Source organism: Nelumbo nucifera, chromosome 3 (assembly GCF_055504915.1).
Source record: "Nelumbo nucifera cultivar China Antique chromosome 3, China Antique-T2T, whole genome shotgun sequence".
NCBI lineage: Eukaryota > Viridiplantae > Streptophyta > Magnoliopsida > Proteales > Nelumbonaceae > Nelumbo > Nelumbo nucifera.
This window is the reverse complement of record NC_142651.1, coordinates 65222499-65236759: the sequence shown is the minus strand read 5'-3', so window position 1 is coordinate 65236759 and position 14261 is coordinate 65222499. Positions and strand designations below refer to the sequence as shown.

Below are 14261 nucleotides of genomic sequence, written 5' to 3'. Positions count from 1 at the left end.
TTACACACTAAGGCTGTGTTTGGTTTGAAGGAAAGAGTAGGGAAAGGAAGGGAAACCTTTACAAACCTTGTATAGGTTGTCCTACCTTTCCCTACTTTTTACTTCAAACCAAACATAGCCTAAATGAAAGTGTAAGAGATTGAGAATCCCATGGAGATATGGTTGCATTTGATGCGTGTGTTAGGGGATGTTTAACCAATAAAGATACTCCATGTCACCTAGCAGTTAGTATATATACCCCAAAACCACTCCAATCTCTTGAGGTCGGATTTCATCCTCACACCTAGGGGTGAAAGTGGATTGGATCATAATTCGATCCGAAGTCCAACCTATCTTGTCAGATTCAAATATCCCTATTTTGGATTTTCAGATCAAATCGAATTCAGATCACCCCCAATCTGATCTTATATATATATATATATATATATTATTTATTTATAAATATGTTATTTATATTGCATTTTTGTAAATATTTTTATATTATCTCTTTTTTATAAAAACATGTATATATATGATGAAAATAATTTTAAAAAATACTTGTGGTTTTTGTTTTTTCTTTATTTAAATTGTTATATTTTCTTTTCCTTTTAATAACTTATTAATATTTTAAATGTTAAATCAGATTCAGATATCTGACATCCTGATCTAATTCAAATATACCTTGATTCAAATTCAATCTGACTTATCATATCAAGTCTACTTTATCACTTGCTGCCCAATCAACCACAACTGAACACACCGGTATATTGTATCCTGAAACCTAGAGCAATTAGTAGGGAACACGAGTCCGGATCACCTGTCAACAAAAAACATCCCAACACGCTTCCGATATCAACTCACACTGCATATATTATGCATAGTGGGTCCCAATTTTGTAGTGAGATGTATAGTGTTAGATCACGTTGGTAGGTGACCCCAAATTAGGGGACACTGGCGTATTCACTTGTAATTGGTTATGCAGTGTTCAGCTTCAGTTAGTGCTTTATGCATTCAAGCACCATTCGAACATTAGGAGAGAATGACATGCATCCATAGGCATGTGTACATTCTGTATTCGTGCGAGGATGGTAAGCGGACGTTATAGCACAAACGCCGTTAGCCATTCCTCGATTCAAAACAATTTTCTCTTTTCCATTCCCTTCTTTTCCATGTCTCTCTACCCAAATCGATCCACCAAACCCCTGTTCTGCTATCATCTCCAATTGGCAAAGACAAAACATCACCGGCGGTGAAATCTTCCACCGACAACCGGCGACAGAAAACAGATAAATCTTTCTTCTTCTTTGCTTCTCTAAAACACAGTCTTCTCTCATGAAAATCCTAGCCTTTACTATTGATGGCAGTGATATTCCACCGGCAACGAATGGATTCATCTGCGACTGATCCGCCGGCAACCGACATATTACGAATATAGCATGCACACGCGCCTATGGACGCATGTCTTTCTCTACTAATGTTCGAACGGTGTTCGAACGCATAAAGCATTGACTGAAGCCGAACCCCTCAAAAACCGCCGGGCGAAAAAGAGTAAATAAATCCCGAACAGAGGTTAAAAGATAGCTAAAAAAACAAAGAATTCCATTATTGAGTAAAATCCAACAAAGCCTGTTGTATACCACCATATAGAAGACGCGGCACGCCGTTCTATTCTCAACCTCACCTCGATCCGCGTGTCATACATACATCCACAGCTCCACAGCTCCACAGCTCTCAACCTCTTATATAAACACCTCATATCCCCACCCAGATTGCACAAAACATCTTAGACCCAAATCAATATCTTCATATCTGCCTCATGGCGTACAGGTACAGATCTTCTGCGTTTTTGGTGGCTTCGCTGTTTCTCTGTCTGTGTTGCTCTCTCAGTCTCAGGGCCGTTGTTGGAATAAGAGACATTGTAGGAGGAAGAACCGACGTCAAAAATGTCAAGTGCAACCACGAGATTCAAAAACTGGGGAGGTTTTCGGTGGAGGAATTCAACAGAAGAAAGCAGCAGGAAGAAGTAGTGTTACTGCATGGACAAGGCACGAGCAATAGTGACGACGGTGAGCTGGTCTTCTCGGAGGTTGTAATGGCGGAGAGACAAGTGGTGTCAGGTATCAATTACTACTTGCATATCGAAGCTTTACAGCATGGAATGACTAAGAGGTTTGATGCTGTAGTAGCTGTGAAGCCATGGCTACCGTCTAAGCAGCTGCTTGCCTTCTCTCCTTCCACCAATTACACCAAATAGTTTTGGTTATTATAAGTGTAAAGCATGATCGCGCAGGCGCGATATATATATATATATATATATGTTTAATCTTCTCTGCGATTTAGGGCTTTTGTATGGTCGTTTATTAATTGCTTTTCCTTTTGGGAAACGGAGAGGTTGATGTTAATGTGATGAGTGTAGTCTTGTGAATGTTTTTTCTTATAGTAATAATAAAACTTATAAAATATTTGATATGAGGTTCCAAAGCAAATTTTAATTGAAGTGGATGAGCTGAATCGATCGCTTATTGTTTTGTAGTTTAGTACATAAAATAATTAAATAATAAAATATTATTTCATGTCAGTCCAGTCTCAGCATACGGACATTAAGACAAAGCATTAAGCCATTCAGTACATATCCATCAAGAACTTGCCATGAGGCCCGGTGGGTTGGGTTGGGTGTTGGTACATTGATCCACTAACCCATTTGACTTCACCCATTTGACCCTCTTATTGACACCCTAACCCACCTTTTTACCCTCTAACCCTTTTTTCACTTCTATCTATTCTAATTGTTTAAAGGCATACAACTATATATTTAAACTACAAAAACCATAAAATATATAAAAAAAAATCAATTTCTTTAAAATGAAGATAAGTGCATAAAACACAATAAATGGCAAAAGAATATGTCTCGTAAAAAATCAGAAAGTGCAGAAAAAACTTAGAAAATAAGAAAAATGCATCAAAGTATAAAAATTTGCAAGAAATGCAAAAACAAATACAAAAAACATTTGCAGGAAAACACCAAAAAAATGTAGAAAATGGACAAATTGATAAAATTATTGACTGAATAACAAAAACTCAGACAAAAAAATAAAAAAATTGTAGAATAATAAATAAAATAATAAAAAATTCAAAATTTTATATATTTCAACTAAAAAGAATAATCACAGGAAAAAGATACAGAAAATTATAACAAAATTTTCCAGAATTATATACCTCAGGTAAGAACAGAAAAAATTACAAAAAGCACATAAAATGATAACTTTTTTTCAAAAAATATATATTCGAGTTAAAGATTAGGATTAGAATAAATAAGAGGTCACAGAAATAATCACTTATTTACTCTTGCTTGCCCAGTTCCTCCTCCGTTCAATCGCCGCCATAATCTTATATGTTCAATTGCCAGAATCCTCTCCTCTATTCAACCGCTAACATCAAAGGTCACATTAGTGTCGTTGATTCAAAGCTTAGGGAGAAGCTCTGTAACAGCTCTGAACGACGGTGAGAACGGCAACAACGACTTGAGAGATTCCTAAACGGAAACAATGAGATTGTCAATTTAGTTCTAGTTTAGTATTTTCGAAAAATCAAAGGAGTGGTTCGATTTTCAATTAATCTTGAAAAAACTAACAGCTAACCAAACATACTGGTATATATATTTATATGTATTTTATATATAAATATATATGTATTATATTTAAATATATACATATCTTATATTTATAATTATCTATTCATAATATCTAATATATTATATATATTATAACATTTATTATTTATAATATTATATATATTTATAATATGTTATAAATATAAAAAATCGAAATATCAAAGAACCAAACCGGTTAAAAACTGAAACCAGTCAACCAATTAACCGGTCGTACCAATTAGGTTTGGGTCTGGAGAAATGAAAAACTGGTAAGTTCGGCTATAGAAAATTGTCCATGGTTCAATTAATGGAACCGTGAGAACCCTACTACTTACCCATTTTATGTCCAACGAATTATAACCATCTTTCTTGGGTAGGAAAGTTTCCTTTGGTCGTTTCCCTTGTTCCCTCTTATAGTAACACCTTTCCAATAGAGGAGACCTGAAGTCCTCCACACGAGATCATCTAGAAAGAACTATGAGAGTTCTAACAAACTAGCCTTCTGCTTCCCCCAAAATACTTTGTTACTTTGTTCTAGCCTACACCTCCACATACCTCACCTCTTCAAGTAGACCTCCCTCGTAGCCTTACCTCATCACTCACATTTAGAATCTCTAATTATTCCCCTGATTACAGAAATGGCCATCAAAAGAATCAACCTCACCCCAATAAGTGAGGAATGTACTAAAAATGAAGAGGTTCCAAGAACGAGAGAAAAAACCCAACTCCATATTAACTCTAAGGATGCCACCGACATTAAAATCCTCCACAAGCCGCTTCAATGAACTAGAGGAAAACCTGAATGCTATGCAAACGATTCTTTAAAAAGTCGACCGCATCAACCAACTGGAGAGGCAACAAGTAGAGATGAAGGAGATGTTGCAACAACTCCTCTAGTATCCCCAGCCATAGTCCTTGGCTCCAGAAATCCCATCATTCACTCCAGTCAGGTAGTCCACTCAACCCACTGTACATCCCCAAACCACTACACCCAAAACACCAGAACCCCAAGCCTTTAACATCCATGGTTCTGCCTTTTCGATAGGCAAAATGGGCCATACCACCCACATCTTGATGCCAACCCCTACAGTTACAACAAATGGGAGAAATCGCACTCCCTGAGGCACCCATGAGCAAGATCAAGCTATAGGAGTATATCCAAATCATGATAGAAGCCAGCTAAAGCAAATTCCAGGCCTTTATCACCTTTTAGAAACCTTACTCCAGTTGGATCCTCCATAAATCATGCTTTGCACACTATTACCCATCCCATCAATGGCCCCTGTATGACGGACAAAAGGGAAGTCCCCAAGAACATATCAGTAAGTTTGAGGAATCCCTAGGTCTTTTGCCCTCGACGGGGACCTAAAAGCCCGAGAATTCTCTAAATCTCTGACTGGGCCAGCATATACCTGATTCATAAACCTAACACTAGGAAACATAAACTCATGGAAAGAATTGGCCGAGAAGTCCTTGACCAAGTGGTTTACGTTTGAGTGACACCTCAATATGGCTAGCTTGTGCAATGTCGAGCAATAGGCTCTAGGGAGGACCTCCTCGCCTACATGATGCGGTTCCAAAAGCTTACCCACATGGTGTTTGACGAGCATGCCACAGAGAAAGACTTTGTATAGTAGTGTGTCTAGGGGATGTAGCTTGCCTACCAAATTGGTATAGAGAACGTTGAGATAGCGAATTTTAACCATCTCTGAAGATGCATAGAGAGAATGGTGATAACCATCGCAACCCCAACCTCCCAGTAGTAGAGACCCCCATCATAGTATCATCAACCACGGCAAGAGGCATATGTGGTAGATAGGAGACAATACACCAATCGTGGAATGGGGAGGGGCCCTTACACCAGATCTAGAGGCCAAATCAGGCAAATGATGGGCCACCACCTCCTTTTGGCTGCAGTAAGAACAAAGTCTTACTCACTATGAACAAGCTAGTAGAAGACCAAGCCATCGAGCTACCACCCCGACTTCCCCATGTTAACCCAGAAAGAGATAGACATGAACCTCAGTGGTATGATTTCCACCAATCCACCACACATGACCTCATGGACAGTTACAACTTGAGGCGAATTTTCGTCGCCAAGGTTAAGTTGGATGAACTTCTCAAAAGGCACCTGACACAAGTTGAGAGCAATCCTCTTCCCAATCACCTCCAAGGGGGCATCATAGATGTCGTTAGTGCAGTGAATTACATCAAGCAAGGCACAAACAACGTGGTGCAAAGAGTTGTAATTCAGGCTTTAATTGAGGTCTTTAGAAATCCAAAGGAGTATTGCAATGTCAACAAGTTCAATGTTGAATTCTCAGAAGATGATATTGTCACAATGAATCCAGACCACAACAGACCCATGTATGTTGGTGCCTGAGTAAATCACTACAAGATGCGATGGGCTTCTATTGATAAGGGAAGCTCGGTCAGCCTCATCTCAACACATACACTGTGACCAATGGGAATCCTAGGTGACTTTGTAAGAGGACAATTGATGGAGGTGGTAGACTTCAATGGCAACATATCAACAACTTGCAGCTCCATCTTGTTACCTCTATTCATTGGCCCCTTCTTTACCACTCAAGAGTCCAGGCGATCCCCATACATATAGCTTACCATGTTCTCCTCGAGTAACCTTTGATCCATCATCACCTTTTGACCTTAGTGTCGGATTGTCAGCGGCGTATTTATATTCGCCACTAAATATACAATTTTTTGCGGCAATTTTATAAAAGCGCCACTATAAATATGATAGAGCGCCAATTAATTTAGCGGCACTTCGGAAAATACCACAATATATATTTTGTTAGTGGCAATAGGCGCCACTAAATACCAATAGCAGTTGCTCATTAAACAGTAGAGGTATAAAGTGGGCCGGCCGTGTCGGACCAACTCCCAAACTTTTCACTAGGGAGGTCGGCACGACTCATGATGGCCTGTGGGCCATTACGAGCCGTGCTACCCTCCCTAGTGAAAAGTTTTGGGGGTTGGCCTGGCATTGTCCAAGCCCGAGCGGGCCCATGTTATGCTGTGGGCCAGGTTGGCTCGTGGGCCAAGTCTTGGCCCAAGCTAGGCCACAGACCGGGCCAAAGATATTTTTGTCTATTTATTTAAAAAAATGGAAAAAAACTTAAAATTTTAATATTATGAATTTTATGTATACAATTGCTTTTATATATAATAATTAAATAAATTAGTATAATAAAATTGAAAACAATTGTTTATTTTATTAATATATTATGTACTATATATTATTATATAATTATAATTTATATAGTATATTATATATAAATATTATATATATATAATATATATATAAATAATATATATGGGTCGTACTGGGCCGTGTCACAGGCCGGGCCGTGAGCAGCAAGGCCCACTTGGTTGTACTGTACTGACCTGGCCCATAGACCTAAAATCCTAAGCCTAGCATGACACAGACCATCGTGCTGGGCCTGGCACGACCCACGTGCCATCATGTCGGACTGTGTTGGGCCGGTCCAGAGTGGGGTCGGTCCGCAGGTGGCACGGGTATTTTGCTCTCTATTAAACACCTAGATCAACGGCTTGGATCATTTTAGATCATTTAACAAATGAAAATAAAAAAAAAACATATTGCGCGGGTTTTTTTGCCCGTGTTGAATGAAATCCTCCACAATATTCGACAATTGAGTTATTCGTCGTCCCCAACTCCACTCTGCTTTCAACTCAAGAATAACAGACGGTTTCTTTCTTTCTAGCTTCTTCTTCTTCTTCTTCTTGTCTACAATGGAATGGGTAAAGCTAATGGTTGGAACCGATTAGGGTAATCACGTTTTATGTTAGTGCATGGTTGATGAAATCTGGAAAATTTTATTTTTAACCTTTTGTCTTCTTCTTTGCAATCAAACAGGGCAACCTCTTTTTCTTCTTGTCTGCAATCGAGTAGGTAATGTAATCGTTGAAACCAAACAAGGCAACCACACCACACTTTATTTGTTCGTGATTACCCTATTCGGTTTCAATCGAATAGGGTAATCACGTTTTTTGTTTGTGCATCATTGATGAAATCTGGATTTTTTTTTTGACCTTTTGCCTTCTTCTTTGCAATCAAACAGGACAACCTCTTCTTCTTCTTGTCTACAACCGATTAGGTATTGTAATCATTGAAACCGAACAGGGCAACGGAAGAGTGACCGTTTGAATCATTTAAGCAAGGTTGCTTGACCCTCCGTATTCTAAGGTGCTTAGTATACTGTTTACATTGGTTTCCGTAGATTGCTTCAGAACTGAATTCTGATTTCTGCATTTCTTACTTGACCCTTCGTATTCTCTATGTTTATATTGCTCTTAGATCTGAGTAATTTGTTAATTGTTGTAAAGTAAATCCAGTTCATGCTGAGTTTGTAAGCTGAGCAATTTGCATAGTTCTTTGGCTTTATTTTGAATGATATTTTCGTAACGTTTCTATTAGTTCTTATAACAGATGGATTTATAAACTAATATTTATACCTTAAAATCAACAAATAAAAATTTTGTTTTTTATTAGTTTTACTCTCCAAGGGTCCTTTGGTTGGGAGGAGAAATAAGGAAGAGAATGAACAAAAATAATAGTAGGGGCAGAGTTGAGAGACCGATGAATAGTACTTTTACTTGGATTTAATTGTCTTATTTATCTGTGAAGAATAAAATAAGAAGAAATGATTAGTTAGGATCAGAAATGATTTAATTGTCATATAGTTGGGAGACTTAGATGATGATGATGATGCTTATAGAAACATGACATGCAATTCTGAAATAGATGGTTGGTTGATTCTAGAAAATGTAGATTTTTTTTTTTAAATTCCAGAAAATGATTAAGGTTGTTTTCTTTTTTTTTCTTTTCTGTGTAGATCTCCTAACCGAATGATGGTTGCCCAATATCTGACATGTTTTCAGTTAAAACTACTTTCTGTTATAGACAACCTTGGTTTATCCCAAAGATACTTAGATTTATTCATTCAAACCTTATTCTCTAAGACCAATTAATATGTAGGGTCCATGCAACAAACAGATTGCATCTTCTCCTGAGTTACCTTCGTTCTATGTGCACATTCTGGTCATTTCTTGCCTGGTTTGAATATCGTTTGCTATTATGGTAGCCTTCTATGGGTCCAACCATCTTTTGTTTTAATGGTTAGCTCATATGGGCCAGCTATACACTTGGTTAGCGATTTAGGATTAGGCTAGTGGAGATAGATAACAGGCCAGGTATTGGTAGCTAACGAGTGTTCAAAAGAGGTAAAGAGGATGGATTTCACTGAGTAAACAGTTTTCAGTGAGCTCATTTTATAACAGTAACTTGTCTTAATGAATCAGTAACTTGTTTTAAACTCTTAATACTTTTGATCAGTGTTCACTTCAAGGTGTTGGGTTGGGCTAGAACTGGAATGGATTAGCCTAGTGCATCAGACCATAATTGTCACCCATAGTCTCCTTAAGCATTCCTGATCTCTTGGGTTGAGAAATAAGAACTCACAAATTGATGAGCTATGGTTCAATGAATTTCATTCATTCATATGGTTGATTCTATTTTAAGTATTAAATAAATTATATATAACTTTTATAAAAAAACCTATATTTTTAAGGAACCTAGTCTTGATATGTCTTTCTCACATTCCTTAAAAAAGCCTATATTTTTAAGGAAGCTATTTCTAAAATATTTTTAAATAATTAGAGGGCTAGAGATCTATTAAACTGTTTGTAGGATTTTGTTCTCTAGGCCATCTTCACTCACTGATAGTCTATTGGATTTATTCTTAGTTTGATGTAAGTTGTTCAGGAGGGTTTTGGTTTCTTCCCCAGATCTCCAGAACTCACCAACTTCCATGTAGCAGGAATGACATGGTCAATTCTGTAGTAAGCTGGTCCAAGCCGGATTTGTCCACATTATCTCTGTTCCCCATTATGAAGTACAGTGAGAGAGCAATAGAGGGCTTAGCGGTTTAGAGATTGATATAGCAAATACATTATACATGGGCTGAGGGCTGGAACTGTATGAGATCTTGTAGGATTGCCATAAATGTCTGTGGGTAGGACCACTGGTGTCAATGGGATAAAAAGGCTTTTCACCTCTGCTCTCCATTTTCAATGGCAGGTATGACAGCAGGCAGCAGCTTTCAAGACCTTTCACTCAACATTGATCAGTAGATTCAACCTTACAACTAGAATCATGTTCATGGTGCTTATAACTAGGTAAACCGACCAAAGAGATCTACAAACTCCTTCAATATAAAATCCCCATTCTTTGCTCAATTATCCAGATTTTGCATATCTATTATCCAGTTTTGCTACAAGAGAAGTATTACTAGGGATGCAACTTGGATGGACTGGGCTAGGTTTCAACCCAGACACAATCTTGCAACCTGGACCTTAGGCCTGAACCTGGCCTGCCTAACCCAGGGTCAATTCTTCTTCTGTTTTTTTTTCCTCTATGAAGCACCCTTGGAGATCAGAAGGTTTTGCTGATTGGTGCATTACAGTATAAAAGCTGGTCCAAACAGTGGTAAGATTGGACCAGAATGGATGATCGAATCAGTGAACAAATTTGAAACCCAAACACTAGAGTTTGTATCCCCTGCCAACATGATCCAACACTGCCCATTTCATACATGGTGAGACTGCTGTGTTGAATCATGTTGGTAGAGTACTGGAACGTGATTTGTTGGCAGGACAGGAGATCCCAACTCTGTTAATGTTGGGTCCATGTGTATCAAAGTGGCCAACTAGCCATAAGAGACAGCTTAGGTGTTATGAGCACCTTTACATCATGCTTTACATAGACATTTATTATTTTTTTGGTACTATGAAGTCAAAATGCCTAAATGATTAGTGCACTGATACATACATAGGCTATGATGATGACCTTCTGCCTATGTTTCTTGTCCTATATGTTGGTTGATACACTGCTGGGCACGGATGCTGGCTAAGCTATTCTTTTCAGGCTCAAATTCATCAGATGGTGTTATCTTTCCACCCCTTGCCCTTGTTTGGCCTCTTTATTAGAAGACTTAAAAGTCTGATAAAAGTATTTGGAAAGTGATAGGAATGAAATATACTAAATAAAATCAAGGTTCAGAATATCAACACTCACGATACCAAAAAATTGAGTATTGTGCATGCCAATTGCTTGATGCTCCTTCTTTCTTTCTTTATTTTTTTTTAATTTGCTATTTGAAAATAGGTTTTGTTAACAGCTCAAACTGTTAATATTCCCCTAGTTCTCAATATTTTAAATTTTGGTGGCCTTAGAAACACACTGTATTGGGCATATTGTGTTGATACTTTAATCCTTGAATAAAATTAGTGCTGGCCGTTATCCCTTCAACTAATAGAGGAAAAACAGGATCAATAAAGATGTAGGAAAGACAAGAAAAAAAGGGAAAGAAATAAGGAGAAGACAGAAAAAAACTGCCCTTTCTTTTCTTTATTTATGTATTTCTTTTGACATTTGAAATTTTGTTTGTTTTGATTGACATTCATGACTCAACCAAAAAGAAGAGGAGTTATGTGGAGTCACTATAGCAACAATATTATGGACAGTGTGGGAGAAGAATAACCGACTTTTTAAGGAGCAATGTAGGACAATGGAAGCTCTAATTGAAAGCATTAACTCTGGGTAATTATTGGGTCAAGTCAATGGAGATTTTTATGGACTATTCTGTCGATGATATGATTAGAGGATGCCAGGATGGGGAGTAATAACAAGCTTCTTCCACTTTTAAGATGACAGTCCAAGAAAAGTGGGCTCCATCCAGGAATAATAGGATCAAAATGGATTTTGATGAGAGTTCCTTTGAAAATCCAGAACCTATGGGCATTGGGGGAGTCTTTAGGGGTGAAAATGGTTCAAATGTGGAGCTTTTCTCTGGCCCGATTGAATGTGGAGACTCACTTAAAGAAGAAATTTCATCATTGCTGCAAGGATTGAGGTTAGCTAAACAGCTGAATATTTTTGAGAAGAGGTAAAGTAAATTTCATTACTAAAGCACAAAAAGCAATGTACAACTGGAGGCTGTACAGCTGAATATACAGATGAACGGCTAAACAGCTGAATATAAAGCAACTGGAGGTTGAGGGGGGACTCCATGCTTGCTAGTAGTAGGTTAGATGAATAATAACAGCCACGAGGTTTGGGTACACAGGCAACTAGCTAAACAATGTGTATCTAGGGAACAAATATTTTGGGCTTCATTGTATGTATGATGTGATCAGGGTGGATAGGCTCTTGTGGTGGGAGCTGAGAGGTGTAAAGCATGATGTATAGGATTTAAAAACAAATCCAACCGTGTCCTGAGCACCTTTAGTTGTAAGCTTCATAAAAAGACACGGAAAACATTGTTAAACATCCATCAACACTGTTTATCGGCCAACCATATGATAGACTGTTTGTCTTGGCCTGTGGCCATATGCCCGTCAACACCAATCAGGTATAGTTTTCACCTGTAACCACCAATCAGGTATGCCCACAAGAAGTTGGGACTCATTTAGCTTAAAAAAAAATAATCCTAAACCGAGAAGGTAACCCCAAATTTCTACAATTTGTGCAGAGACTAACCTATTGTGCCGCTGTTGCTGCAGTAAGTTGGTTCGTATATGGAGAGCAGTTGGAATAGCGGTTAGGGGAAAATGAGAAAGGCACCAGAGGAGGTTGGACAAGAGAATGGAGGTAAGGGGGACGGAGTTGCGTGGGGGATTCCAAGCCATTTCCTATTGGATTATTATTACTATTATTATTGGTATTTTTGCTTTTATTTTTGTTGTTATTGCTGTTGCTTTCCAAACCACCGTAGCCGGCTGACAAGGACAGAAAATCACAATTCTGCCAAAACCAAAAAAAATCGTTGGGCTAATCACAATTCACAAGCATCAGAATAAAAGGTATGAGAAAGGCATTAGTGGGTAATGAATATGATCCCACCAGCTTCTGTGAACTGTGAATTCCAGTTGCTACAGAAGTTTGTTGCTGATCTTGCTGAAGCATCTTGTCTGGTTGAATACCAATTAAAGCTTCATTCAGCTTTTAAAACTGAACTTTGATATAGCTACATGAGTAATCCGGGGAGAGCAGGCATACGGGATGTTTTCAGGAACCATTTGGGGCAATTGGAAATGGTGACTCAGTCAGAATTGTTGGCACTTCTGCAAGGGGATTCAAAACTGATTTTATCAAGTGCAATTGGGCACTATAAATCATTGACAGTGGTTGGTAATAATGTCTTAAGCTGCTTGCCTTATAGAACCACGTGGTTGGTAATAATCAAATTATAAAACTTGGTACAAAAGAACAAAATCAATTTCTCAGTATTTGATTTCTTTTCAAGCATGACACATAACCTCCCTCAAACATTCAATTAATGTGAAGTTAAAAGCTTCATTTACTTTTTCATTTATCAACAAAGTTGGTTGAGATCAGTTTTCTTTTTTTTTAAAATGATGTTTTATATGCAATTTACATGACTTTAATTTTTAATTTTTTTCTTTTTTTTTCAGGTTGAATATGTAAACAAGACAACAATAGGCAGATGGGAGCATGATTTGAAGAAGTCATAGTTTTTACATTTTTTTTGGTTTGATATGTAACAAAACTAGTTATTATACATTTATTATGATGGATGTATAGAAACTTTAAAATTTGGATATATATGGATATATTATATTTTGTTATTGAATTATTTGTAGTTTAAAGTTACAAATACAAAAATATGATATTTTGCATCAACAGGTATTACAGGTTTGGCAACTTACGAATTCATTATTATTTAAATTAATCTGTAGAAATTGATACAACGATGGTTATAATCGCTACTATACATCACCTATATCCGCCGCTATAAATATATTAACTTTTATAGTGGTAGATATAACCACCGCCATATATAGAATATACAACACAAAATAGTTTATAGTAGCAGTTATATCTATCGCTATATATTCAATATATGCCACAAATTAATTTATAGCGGCAAATGTAACCACCATAGATATGCCACCAATTAATCTATAGTGACGAATATAATCGGTGTTATATGTATTATATATTCCACAGATTTGCTTATAGCGGTGGATATATAACCGTCACTATATGTTTTATATTGATGAAATATCACTTTTAGTTAGGGTTATTCACGGGTCGAGATGGGTCGGTTTATTGAGATTTTTCCAACTGACCCGACTTGGTCGGGTACCTGAGTTGAAATTGAAACTGACCCTGTGTTAAGCAAAATCGACCTGGTCGGTTTGAGTCGGGTTGGGTCGGTTTGGGTCGATTTCGACTCTAAGTTCAACCATGGTAATAAATTGAAATTTCAAATTTTTGATTCTTGAGAATCAAATTGTATTAGAGATTGTACTTGAGTTGAGGGGCTAAGGGGAGCGGACCAAGTTAGAATAGAAGTTATCAAGAAAATAGAAAGTCAAACTGTATAGAGAAAGAAGACTGAAATTTGTATATTTCAAGAAACCTTCTAATCTAAGTAAAAAATGACACTTAATTCTAATTGTAATTGGTTGCTTATTTGGTGTAAAAGACCATAGAAACTATGATCCTTTGATTCTTTTCTTTAAACTTTTCCAAAAAAGTTCCTTGTCTAGTTGTCTTACAATACTT

At 37.3% G+C, this 14261-nt stretch overlaps 1 long non-coding RNA gene and 1 pseudogene across 4 annotated transcripts; both read left to right on the top strand.

Moving 5' to 3' along the window:
• The first annotated feature begins 1743 nt into the window (after positions 1 to 1743).
• On the top strand, positions 1744 to 2448 carry LOC104587308 (cysteine proteinase inhibitor B pseudogene; annotated as a pseudogene). The gene has a single exon (XR_016084344.1). The product of XR_016084344.1 is annotated as a cysteine proteinase inhibitor B pseudogene (transcript).
• A 4818-nt stretch (positions 2449 to 7266) lies between these two features.
• On the top strand, positions 7267 to 13318 carry LOC104587307 (uncharacterized). 3 transcript variants are annotated; one of them, XR_016083720.1, is made up of 5 exons: positions 7267 to 7439; positions 7527 to 7562; positions 7732 to 7856; positions 12202 to 12320; positions 13145 to 13318. It is a non-coding gene; the product is annotated as an uncharacterized LOC104587307 (long non-coding RNA). The 3 variants fall into 3 exon arrangements; XR_016083719.1 differs by having other exon boundaries at positions 7268 to 7439; positions 12233 to 12320; XR_016083718.1 differs by lacking the exon at positions 12202 to 12320 and having other exon boundaries at positions 7277 to 7439.
• The last annotated feature ends 943 nt before the right edge of the window (positions 13319 to 14261 follow it).